Source organism: Mycteria americana, chromosome 1 (assembly GCF_035582795.1).
Source record: "Mycteria americana isolate JAX WOST 10 ecotype Jacksonville Zoo and Gardens chromosome 1, USCA_MyAme_1.0, whole genome shotgun sequence".
Taxonomy (NCBI): domain Eukaryota; kingdom Metazoa; phylum Chordata; class Aves; order Ciconiiformes; family Ciconiidae; genus Mycteria; species Mycteria americana.
Window position 1 is genome coordinate 33,415,834 of NC_134365.1, and position 12,413 is coordinate 33,428,246.

General features: G+C 35.8%; 1 protein-coding gene across 1 annotated transcript in view; it reads right to left on the bottom strand.

Moving 5' to 3' along the window:
- Positions 1-5,206: 5,206 nt before the first annotated feature.
- YAF2 (YY1 associated factor 2) overlaps positions 5,207-12,413 on the bottom strand; it is a 36,102-nt gene continuing 28,895 nt past the window's right edge. Inside the window, exon 5 of the transcript XR_012774389.1 lies at positions 5,207-12,296. The gene's annotated coding sequence lies outside the window, so the exon portion shown is untranslated. The remainder of the gene's footprint in view (positions 12,297-12,413) is intronic.

A 12,413-nucleotide genomic window follows, 5' to 3' on the forward strand; every position in this document is an offset into this window, starting at 1 on the left:
AGCTTTCCTGAATTTGTGTTTGCGTTCAAAACCTGGCTTATTGCTGTCATTGCATATCTGCCTGCAGACCCATGTCACCCGCTCACTGTCCCATTTCACAACCCCTTACATATACTATTTGAGTCCATACGGCAGGGAATAAGTAACATAGCAATATGAGAGTCAGAGTGGAGAGATACAATGGAGTATTTACTGACAGTGAGCATAAAAGCGAAGACCAGTTAGTCCCTACTGAGGTGTGACACTTGCCTTTTGTATTGAAGAGTGTTCCAGTCAGGGAAAATGAGGTCTGAAGGGTGTTACAGAGGGACCAAGAATGAATGTGGCAGCTGGGCAGCAATAATGCTTTCATGCTTCAGAAGAAGAAAGTATATTCTTAGATGAGAAAAGAAGAAATCAGGAGTGCTAAAGAGAGATGATGCAGGGAGAAAAAAAAAATTTTTTTATGATCAGTCATACCATATCCCAAATAGGAAATTTACAGGATTATCTTCATTCAGTGCTGTCCAATAATACCTGAATAATTAATGAGTGAGAATGTTCCTGCAGTGCTCCAAAAATGTAACTGAGGCAAGGTCAGAGAGAAAGTCAGTATCTTTTGTTAAGGTATCCGATGCAATTGGGGAGAAAAAAACAGGAAAACTTATACACGTGCAAGCCTTTTTTCACACTGGAAAATCTGTCCATTTAATCTATCAGTTGGTCTGATAAAAGAGAAAATGCTTCTCACTAGAAATGCGGCCTTGTGAATAACAAAGATAAGCAAAAGTTACTGAAATGTCATACCTAGGTTGTCACCGAGAAAAAACACTATGGGATGGTATCCAATTAGCTAATTCAGCTTTTAAAATTCTTTAAGGAGAAATAATTATGTATCTTTATTACTCACCATAAACAGTTAATGAACAATATATAACATTTTATGCTATAACATTTGCTAGTCTTTAATAAACTTAAAACATGAAGAGGTACAATTAGATGCAAGGTTCTCTCCATTTATTAGCAATTTTAAATCTTGAAATCCTTTTCTTGACTGGAATTTAGTTACTTAGCCATGGTAATTTTTGTATCTTTATGATTCAATTTTATTTTCTATGTCCAGAAAATAGCTGAAATCCAGAAAACAGTAATCTTAGTGAACTATAGATGTTAAATAGTTAGGACAACTGATTTTTTAAAAGAATCAGCATCTTATACTTCTGCAAGTGTGTTCAAGGGTCATAAGAGCAGTTACTGTGTGCCAGAAAGTGAAACCAAAATTCTAACAACTCATTAGATCAAGAGATAAATCAGATCAACTAGAAAAAAAAGAATTATTCACAATTGTGGAAGGGGATTATCTGATGCAACAGAGACAACAAAGAGAGAAATCCATTTCCACTCCAATTTTCTGCTAATTAAAAAACCCAGTCCTAATCAGATGCATTTGTATCATTCCTTTTGGTTTCATTCTTTCAGGAAGTTAAACCATTAGTTAAGTTAGCAAAGCAATAAGCTTTTGCGCTGACAGATTTGTGTCGATGCTGCCTCGTGTGCAGACTGGTTAGGGGTTTTTCAAAGGCAAAGACAATTTCTTTGATGTTCATGTGCTCTTTCGTACAACCTGCAGTGCCAACACTTTGCTATGGGAGATTGCAAGGTTGGGTAAGCAAGGGGAAACTGCTCTACTACCACGTGTTGTGCATATGGTATCATCAGACTTCTTGGTGCAATGTTCCTTTTCTGTTGCTGCCAGACATAATTTTTCTTTCTTTCCAATTCATTTTTAAGACAAGGATTTAGTTTGTTACAACTGCCTTTTACTCTTATGCATCTAGTCTTCAAATTGCCCTACATCAGCTCCCAATGTTAAAAATGTTAATAAAAATTCTCAAAATCAATTTCTATTCATGACCAAAATATTATTGCCTTCCCCCATTTCTTCCCTTTTTAGCTCTCATTGTTTTGCATTGTAGTGTGTGTTTAATCTATTTAGACTATAAGCAGGAGCTCACAATATTTTGCAATTACTCTTGGTATCAGCAATATACACACCCAAGGACAATAATACACAAAATTAAATAAGCTGCATTGTAAGCAGTATGGGAAGTGGTGTGATACTTTGCAAAATTCCTAGTTTCTTCTAATTGGAATCAATTATTTCTTCATCAATAGCACAATTTACTTCAAAATTTATTTAATGGATCCTCTGGGAACAATTATAAGTTATTAAACAGTAGACAGTGAAAATATTTGTATTGTTCCTCTTAAGAAAGTTCAACTTCTGTGTCCTAAATAAATAAATATGCATCTATATATGTAGACTTGCACAATTTTTAGTGCTTTACTACATTAAAAAAGCAGAAAGAATACCTTCTAGGAGCATAAAGAGAATTTTCTTTTTATCTCTTTTTCTGTACTTGTGTGTCAGAACCTTTTTTTTTCTGTAAAGATTTCTAAATATGAAGCTCTAAAACATCAGTCCAAAGGGGATTCTCAGTGTTGGGCTTTTGTTTCTTTGCCTCATCTAAAATTCTCCAAGGACCATTCCTGGCACAGGTATTTGTGTTTAAAATACTCCTGGAAGGAGTCAAAGCAAACTTATCTACTTATGCAAATATGTACCATGTAGAAAAATATAGAAATAAGGCAAGCAGGCCTGGCTTTTTTGTTTGTTTGTTTATATATAACTATACTCAAGTTTTAAAGTCCTTATCTTGTCCTGCTATTGTTTGCTACAGCATCAAGCGCTCCGAGTCCTCTGACACTCAGATCAGGGTCTAAGTTTCTACAATACAACATCATTTTTTCTTGTAATAGAATAAATATTTACTAGCAGTAAGCATACACAATAGCAACTTTGCATTATGGCTTGAAAGTTTGATTTTTAAGATGAAGGACATCAACTAATCTGAAATTAATCCTGTAAGGTATTTTCTACCTTTTCCACTTTACAGTAACAGTGCAGACTCTACCCAGTGAATTTAATGCTACTTGTAATAAGTATGCTCATCCTAGCCACTTTTTTGAAGACTCTTGGAAGGAATGCATTAGCTCATGAGATCCTCAGACCACAAACTGAAAACTACTGCCTTTTTTTAGTTTATTTTTTTCATATTTGATGTAAAAATTTTATACATTTTATGTATTTATTTCCAAGTGCAAAAAGCCTGCATGGCTAGGAGAGTGAAACTGCATCTAGCAAACAGCTAAAACAAAAAAAAAAGTTAGAAGACAACTGCCAGCTGCCCTTCCAAGAGGAAACAGAGGTTTAGGAGAGTTGTCAGGGACTCTGAAAGCCATTCAGCAATGCAAGCCAGATGATACACTGGAGGCAGTGAGCCAGGATGCCAGTTGCCCCTATTTTGAAACAGCAGCATAGCCTGGAATGGAAAAGATGCCAGACGGTCATTCAGTCAGGAGAGGTTTTGGAAAGCAGTCAGTCAGTCAAACCAGGTGAAGAGTTGATTTACTTTGTCAGTTTCTAGCAAGCCCACTTGCTATTTTACCTTTTTATTTTGTTTATCTGTACCCTGCTTTTCCTCCCTGGTCCTCTTCAAGTAGGTTTTAATGTTGTAAACCAATGTAGAGACATGTCAAGGATAGAGAAAGGAAGTCCTAATGTTCACCTCTCCACATGCTTTTCTCTAGTGGTTGCTCTATTTCCATAATTACTAATTCAAACCAGATTAGAGCAGTCAAAAGTACCAGCTGTTTAAAGCATTTAGTGCTTGAATTATCAGGAAGAAGAGGTAAGATATTAATACTTTCTTTTGTACTGACTGTCCCTTTTAAAGCTGAATAGAACAGCCACATAACAGACAAATGCCCAAGGTACATAACAGGCTCGGGTACCAAGTATCCTTATACTTGGTCAATAGTCTTAGTCATGTCTGAAGTTCACAGAAGTAATTATGGTGAGCAGTCAGCTTACCTTGCACAGTCCTGTGCCACTCCCTGGAGTGTGCAGACATTATACTGATTTATCTGATTTGTCATTAGAATTGTGTTCTCAAACTATTCCACTGCCCAAGCGGCAGCAGAGCTGGTGAATAGTTGGGATATTGTGTTGCACAGAACTTAGAGCCTGAAATATCTACGATATCTTTAAGCGCTGGTGGCTCATGATTGCACTAATACATTACTCAGTCTTCCTTCACCCATCCTTTATCTGTAACTTTAGAAATATTTTTTTTTTTACTCTTCTATTTTCTTTCAGGTCAAGAAAGGGTAAAATAAAATTGGACACTGTCCTAAGCTATCTCCAGGCACCAGGCACATAGTGGAATGCTGTGATCTCCCATGGCTGCCAAAACATTTGTGTGGAATTTAAGAAATTTGTTTTGATCTTCAGACCCATAATTGTGTAGCAGACTTACCAAACAGTCAGCAGAGGAAAGAAATGAATAGAAGGGTGATAGAAGGGTTTTACAGCTTGCTCTCCTCTTTTGAATTCCTTCTATTCTTCTAAATTAGACTCCCTTAATTAGTGACAATAGCCCCATTCTGGTATCTGATGCCAATTTAGTCTTGTACAAGTCAGTGTTTCTGCTAGTACCAAGCTTGGTAGTTGTGTCAAGTTTGCTACCACTTGCTGCCTGCACTTCAGGATCTATGCCCAACACTTACAGGGTGGCATTAAGAGCATTCTGCACCTGAGGATGTATCAGCCTCACACATTGTCTCCTTGGAGTGAGGATGAGTTCACGTACTCATGGCCAATGCTTCAGTCACCTGCTACACAACTGGGAAACTCTGACTGTCTTTACAAGAGAACCAGCTTCCTTCAAGAATGCCTTGTAGGATTTTAGCCTCACGCTGCAAAGCAACACAAACTACAAACAATTCAGAGAGAATTGAACACTGGAACTGTATGTAACTTGAAGACAACTTGCGACAACCCACACAGACCATTTCTTTACAATCTGCTTTAGTAACAAAAAGAGTAGTTGTATATACAATGAGATGAAGGCTTAGCTAAGCCTTCTTCTCAAGCTTCTTACCTCAGTTGTTACTTTCAGGAGTACCTCAACTTCCATCATAGCCAAAAGGGGTAATGAATCACCTGTGCCAGTAAATTAGCAGAGGCCTCTTGGCATTTTGAGATCAAATTCCCTAAGTCTGCTGTTTATCCCCAAATTGCCCACTTATATTTCTTGCACTTGTTCCTAGCCGGTACAAATAACACATTCAGAGAATGGTTCTGAACACTTTAATAATTTTATTTACTATTTTATTTATCATAACACACCCTAAGCATCACGACTGCCAGTCAAGATCGAATATAGTGCACCAACAACAGTTTTCACCAAAAATACTTGTCAGATTCTTCACAGGCAAGAATTATTAAATTTATTCCTGGAGAAGGCATTTCAATATGTGTCACTATTCTGGGCTTCAAAGACAGCTATTTACACTCATCTGAAATCAACTGTATGTTTATCAAACAATGTGAAATAACTATAGAGTTGTAAATTTTAAAACAATTCCATTATCATTAATTGTGTGGCATTTATTCTGGAAAAAAATATCTTTGCACTGTGATTCCTACTGTTTCTTTGTTTGCAGCCCCTTCCCCTCAGCTTTTCTGTCAAGCTTTCAGAATTTTAAATTGTTTAATAATGTCTTTGAATTGAGGTCAGGAAGAGGTCAGTTTAAGGCAGTGTCCTAATGGGTTACTACACACTTGGCTAAATGAAATGTGTTGTCATCTTTATTTAAAGGAGGGCTTAACTGGAATTGAACATAGTTTATCAGACAGAAAATTTGTAACATCTCATGATGCAAACAGTATTTTCTGACTGCTACAAAAGGGACCTTTTAAGTGTAGGCCAATATACTGGTTATGTTTTTCTTAGAGTACCTTTAGAATTTTTATAACAAAATTGTATATATTAAAAAATTACAACCACACACACTCTTTTGTTCACGGAGATGTTTATTTTTGTCTTCAATGTTTGTAGGGAATACGATTTCACTACAAAAGTGTCTCAGAGAAACTCCATTCAAAGTCTAGGCTTAAGAATGAAGGGAAAATATACTTTCAGCTGTACCAGTCCTGAGCAAAGTTTAAAAAAAAAAAAAAGTCTAGAGATAGGAAGCAGCACCAATAAAACCAGAGGGCCTCTTACAGATATCTGCTCGTGCTTTCTTTTCTGCTTGAGAATTGGTAAAAACTTAGGTAGGAAGAATTACTTTATTAGAATGTGGACCTAAGATTCACAGTCCCAATCTCTCACCAAACACCACGCATTCTTTTACAGCCAGAGTTCAGGGCCTCAGTTTTACTTTCCATTAAGTAGTCAGGACTGCTAACAGCAAGACTGTTGCCCCCACGGTGTAACATTTTCTCTTACTTAAATTGGTAAATAAATATTTATTTAATAGACTTCTTTTAATAAATATTTATTTCCTATCAATATCAAGTTCCTGAAAAGTTACATTGTTCTTAGAAGTATACTACTCATAGCAGTTAGAAAACTTCTGATAACATCAGGTCTCAAAATAATTCAAGTGGCTTACATTCTGTCTCTTGTTCTTTCAGTGAAAGGATTTCAAGCCATTGGTAACACTCAGTACTTAATAGTTGGTTTATCCAGGACATTCAGATTCAATCTGACAAAGTAAATACTTCTAAGAGTCAGAACAGAAAAGGCACTTACTCATTTTGGGGAAGACACCTGGCAAGTAAGATTTTTATTTTCAAAATAACAAGCCCTTTTTCTGACAATAAAATCCTTAAAAACTACTGTTGGATAAATATAAACCCTATGAATAAAACCAACTTATGTACCCCTTCCCAAGAAAGGTAATACTGTCCTTGATTGAGAAACCGAGAAGTGTGAAAGCATCCAGAAATACTCAGAAGTTTTATGCACTTCTGCGATATTCCAGTAGGCTATCACAGCTGACTAGGAGAAAAAATCTCCTCCAAAGAATGTATGTTTTACAAACTGAAAGCCTCAGAAATTTCTGGACTGTTTCTTATTAGGTACTTGTATCAGCAATAAAATATAAGATTCTAGTGTGTTATAACCAGGAGCACCACCTTGGTTACAACTGATAACCTGTGACTCCATCTAGAGGAGTAAATCTTTTATCAAACTTCCTTTCAATCGAACCATTGCCTCAGTGATGCTCTGTATAAGGCACTTAGTAAATTTTAAGAGCATCTGACAGTGCTGTTGGTAGTTTTGATTTGTCTGTGAGGATGCTCTACCAACGCTTCAAGATTAACGGGCTAAGGTGTGGAATAATCACTGAAAACAGCCATACGAACTACTGCTCACAAAACTCTTTTCAGAAGCCACATCCGTTCTAGTCTGGGTCCTTACTACCCTTTCAGCACAAAGTTATCCTTTTTCTAGTAGGCAGGAATCAGACCCTTTAAAATTGGGTAGTGTCTAAATGTACATAAGGAATCTATTTTGTTCCTGACTAGCTCTTTAATCAAAACTACTGCCCTTTCAATAAATGACCTGTACCCAAGAGAGAAACATTCACAGTATTTACTATGAAATTCACAATAACCTACATCTATCTTTAGGCCAAAAGTCACGGAACCAACAGGTATCAAGAATTATAAAGCAACGCACACCTATAAGAAGCGTGGGATGCTGCCTACTTCCTATACAGTACAGAGAAAGGAATACTAAACACACGAAGAAGCCTCTTAGCCTAGAAAAGCCTAGAATAGTGGCTTTTCTAGGTATTATTCTCAAAATACATTGTCTTTGTTCTTTTGCCCCCTTATCCTGTCTTTTTGTTGGACTGAGGGTTTTTGAAGGTGTTTGACATATTAGAAAGAGAAGCTACTCAGAATTTCTGTAAGAAAGCTGAGAAAGTGCTCAGTATCTGTGCATGCTCCTCAGATCTCCAGCTGGCGCTGAGAGCGTTTTCTTGCACCTTTCAAAAAGCCTCCAGGTACTGCAAGTTACTTGGCAACATTACGCCTCCATCAGTAGGAAAGCATTTTGCTTATTTTTCTGTGTTTGGAAGCCTCCCAGCAATAGAATCAGACCATTTGCAGAAATGCAGATATGAAGACCAGTAATTGGCATCCGAGAATGCCAGCTACCTCAGCCAGAATGCTTGAATGGTACAGGATTGGTGTAAGTAAGTTTGCTCAGCAAGAATCTGTTCAGTAAGTCAATTATATAGAAACAAGGACAATGGTGACAAAATTGATAGATGACCTCTAAGCTCCACATACCATTGTTGGTCTTACAGAAACCAAGGTATAGTTGAAGAACTGGGAATAGCGGTCAAATTTCCCACTTACAAAACCAGGCACAATAAATTATTTCAAACTCACTGCATCCACCTATACTATAGATGTACTTTAAAATGAAAAGAAATGAGAGAAGAAGGAATCAGAATGTGTTTCCTTCAGAGGTGGGAGTAGTGATACTCAACAAATACATGTAATCTTAAGAGATTTCCCTTGCTGAGCTTAATTCATAGCTGAAGGCTGTTACAGTAAGACATGATCAGTCAGATGGCAGATTTTCTTGCTCAGAGATCTGTGCCATCAGGAACTGGGCTTGGCATTGAAGCATTTTCATTTATTCTGTGCAAAGAAGGATCAGCTTGAAACAGATTACTCATGGATGGTTGTTATATATTAGATGCATATAAATAGCAAATTAGATCTCTGTATTCCCAAACTGGGTATTCAGAAAGTAGAATTGGCCTGACCACTCACTTGTCTTAACTAACAGATGCTAAGTGACTGAACAACTCCATCCTTTTCTAGTGACAAAGTACCTGCAACTGCCTTTGAACCAAACAGAATTTGTAGTTTGTAGAATCTAGTGAGCTTGGGAAGGGGGTAAAGAGCCAAATTTCATTAGCCCTGATTACATATATTTCCTTCTTCTGTATACTTCTGCTTCTTCATATAGAAGAGGAAAATTATGAGCACATGGTTAGCAGGTTGTCAAAAAATAGACTAATACTCTCTTTTCCTCAGTTGTCTTCTCAATAACTCCATTGTAAGTTAGAGCTCCATTGGTCTAAAGCCACATTTCTTAAAATCTTGAAGTTTAAGGGAGCTTGTTCACTTTGCAACGACTTTGACTAAGATCAATATTTATACACAGAGAACAGTGTAATTAAAGATTACACTTTTCCAGGTGGCCTAGATCCTGAAAATGTAGTCCTGAAGGGCTTCTTGCTCAGATATTCCTACATCTGTCAAGATATGCCATACTTTCCAAAAAAATAATTAACATTTTGGAACTATTCTTTAAATTATTGTTACTGGAACAATATTTTTTCTGGTGGTAATTTTCTTTTTAAATATATGGGACAAGGAGTGATTAGATAGTGTTACCATTTTGTCTTTTACAAACCTCAAATGGTACAGCAATCTCTTGTGATCATTCTTAGTAATACCCATTTGAGCTGTGGAATATGCTCTCACCCTTCATCTTCCACGTTTAACTCCTTAAAAGTACAGCTAAAACTTCCTGTGCACATTAAACTGTCTCCTCTTAAAATCCCCTGTGTCAGTGGACACAGCAAGTTCTTTCAGATGACTTATCTGTTTCCCATAATGAAAGGGGCAAGATTAGGATTGAAAACATCTCCTGAGGGATTAAGTATTATACAGTGGTCGTTCATTTTAATTAATTTTCACCAATACAGTTAAAACAGAAGCTGTAAACAGCTCCTGCATTACTAAGACTCTAGAATCTGAAACTAATTTATTTGTTTACTGCATTTTCTTTCACTGTTTGAATCCAATGGTATAGTATAGGCAGGGGACTCCTAGGCCTTGTTCATAGACATATCACAATCTTCTTGTGTAATGTCTTAGGAAAGTCACTTAAACATCACTTGCTGTTGGATAATACCATTTACTAGCAAGTGTGCAGCTATCCATTGCTGTTGCACCATTTACTCCATTCGTATCCATCTAGACAAGAAGTTAGTTACAATATCCATCTAGAGAGGAAGTTACAATAATTTCTGTAAAGTATTGATTGTAATTAACTTGTGAAGTACTTTTCCGATATTAATTTAGTAGTTAAATCCTGTTAATTCTTATTAAAACATAGGTGGTTCTTTAGATGTCAGACTAAGCTCAGTATCTGATTGTTGTCTTAGACAAATCTCTTAAGTGTTTTTTAGCAAGAGGAGAAAGTTTCTCCTCGTTAAAACTTTGACAGTACAAAAGAAAACCAACTGAGCTTCCTCAGTTTGACTGATTTTACGGTACAGCTTTTGCTAGTCTGTGAAGTTAGACCCTTTCAAATTGAGACAGCTTTGACATAAGTCAGGGCATAATTTCAGCTAAGAAAAACCTTTGAAAGCTCAAACAGTATTTCCAGCACACCCAAATCTTAACATTGACAGAAGTATGCATTCGCAAATTATCATAGCCAAAACCAGCATTAACTTTTTATCTTACCTATCTTATTCCTGAGTAAGCACAGGCCAAATTTACTGCAAGTATAGCGCTTGCTGCCTTTGGAGAAATTAAATTAAATTGCATTTCTATTTCCATATAGTTTCTGGTATTTGAAAGGAAGCATACCCAGACTCCCTAGTAGGGAGCAGAGTCAAATAAAGGCATGCGACAGAAAAAAACCAAGCAGATACAGTTAAAGAACCCTGGATGTACATAAAGAAGTACACAACAGACAGTTCCAAATCCATCCTGTACAAGAAAGTATAATCAATTACATTAATGTGGGAAACTGTCAGGCTTTTGAGACAGGTGAGAGAAAAACTAAAGAATCTAAGATGCAGAGCCATACACTTGTGTCAAGTTTAGAAGACCTGCCTGAACACTATAGTGAACTGGTGGAAACAAATTATAAAAAGTATTCTATCTTACATGGCTACCTAAAAATGTGCTATCCATAATATTAGAAAAAGTGCACAAATTATAAAATCAAAAAAATTTTTGAGATTTTACAATCCATGCCACAAACCATCAAATATCTAGAGAAACATGTAATAGGTTAAAACTTCAGTCATAGTCTTAATTTCAAAACTTTTAATATCAAGAAATTTAAAGTTTTTTAATGTAATTTTTTTTTTTTTTTTTACTATCACTTCTCTTAGAATCAGGATTTTATATGGCATCATTTAACCTGCTACTAAGTAGAACAACTTTTGTTTCTCTCCAATGTACATACTTAATTTCAGGAAAAAAAGGATTATAGTCTACAACTGTATATTTTTTTCTTTATGCCACCTATAATTAGTGGCAAATTCAGGAAGATAAGAGACTGAATTATTGTACACTTTATCAATGAACTAATTATACTTCATTTTTCCCCATTTCTCCCCCCTTTTCCTTTCTGAAACCAGACAATCAATCAGCACATAAAGGAACTCATTTACATGGAACACTATCACAATTGTCTTTGTTGGGTCACCATTTCATGAACAACCCAGGATGTATGGCTGTTGAAGACTGGTGCATATATAGAATTTAACAAATAACAGTTCTTATGCAGACAGCAGTCACACAGAAAAATAGCTAATCAAAACACATTACAACATTAAATTTTGACTTTTTATAAATGGAGTAAAGATGCTTTTAAATATATTTACAGTTAGAAAAAGGATTTAGGATTACTACAGGTCAAAATTATTTAGAAATTATGAAAGTGAAGTTCATTTAAATTATAACATTATGAACAGAGTCAAATGCCATATTCTACTTAGAATTTGTCTACTCTGCTGTCAGTATTGTCACATCCCTTTAATCACAAACAGGCAAAAATTATCTTAACTTTGTTTAATGCCAAAACAGGCATCATAGCAATGTAAACACTGGCAATGTAATAGTTCAGTTAAAACCACCACAGCTCAGTTTTTAGATCCTAGCTGACTTGCGTTGTATCTGTGGTAAGAAATTGCTTTTCTATGTCTTATTCCATAAAGAACAGTGAGACTTTTCTGCATTTTTTTTTGATTATAACCATACTTCTACCACATCTTTGAGATTATTCTCTAGAGACAGTTGAATCATAGTAAAATCCACTCCATCCTCCCTTCCTTCCAAACCAAATGGCTACTTATTTCCGAAGATACAAAGAGACCTCTTGTTGGCAGTGCTGGGTGGTTTATTGACATAAAGTTAAATGAAAATACGTTTCCCATTTAGTGAACTACTGGTAATAGATTATTATTTGTTTGCAAGGAATTCTGAAATGTGTTAGCATTTGTTACATTTTAAATTAGAAACACATTTCATAAAACATCTTGCGATGAGATTTGCTATCATTAAACTGCTTACTTTAAACAGTTTCAGCTCTCTTGTAATCCATTACATCAGTATGTTCTGCAAATAGTCCCACCTAAAAATAAAATATAAAAAAATAAAGTTGAGAAGCACGTATTTTTCTTTTAAAAACTAGTGTATGTTATTCTGAACACCAGCCCAGCCCCAAAAACATTTAAGAACCTTAAAATGC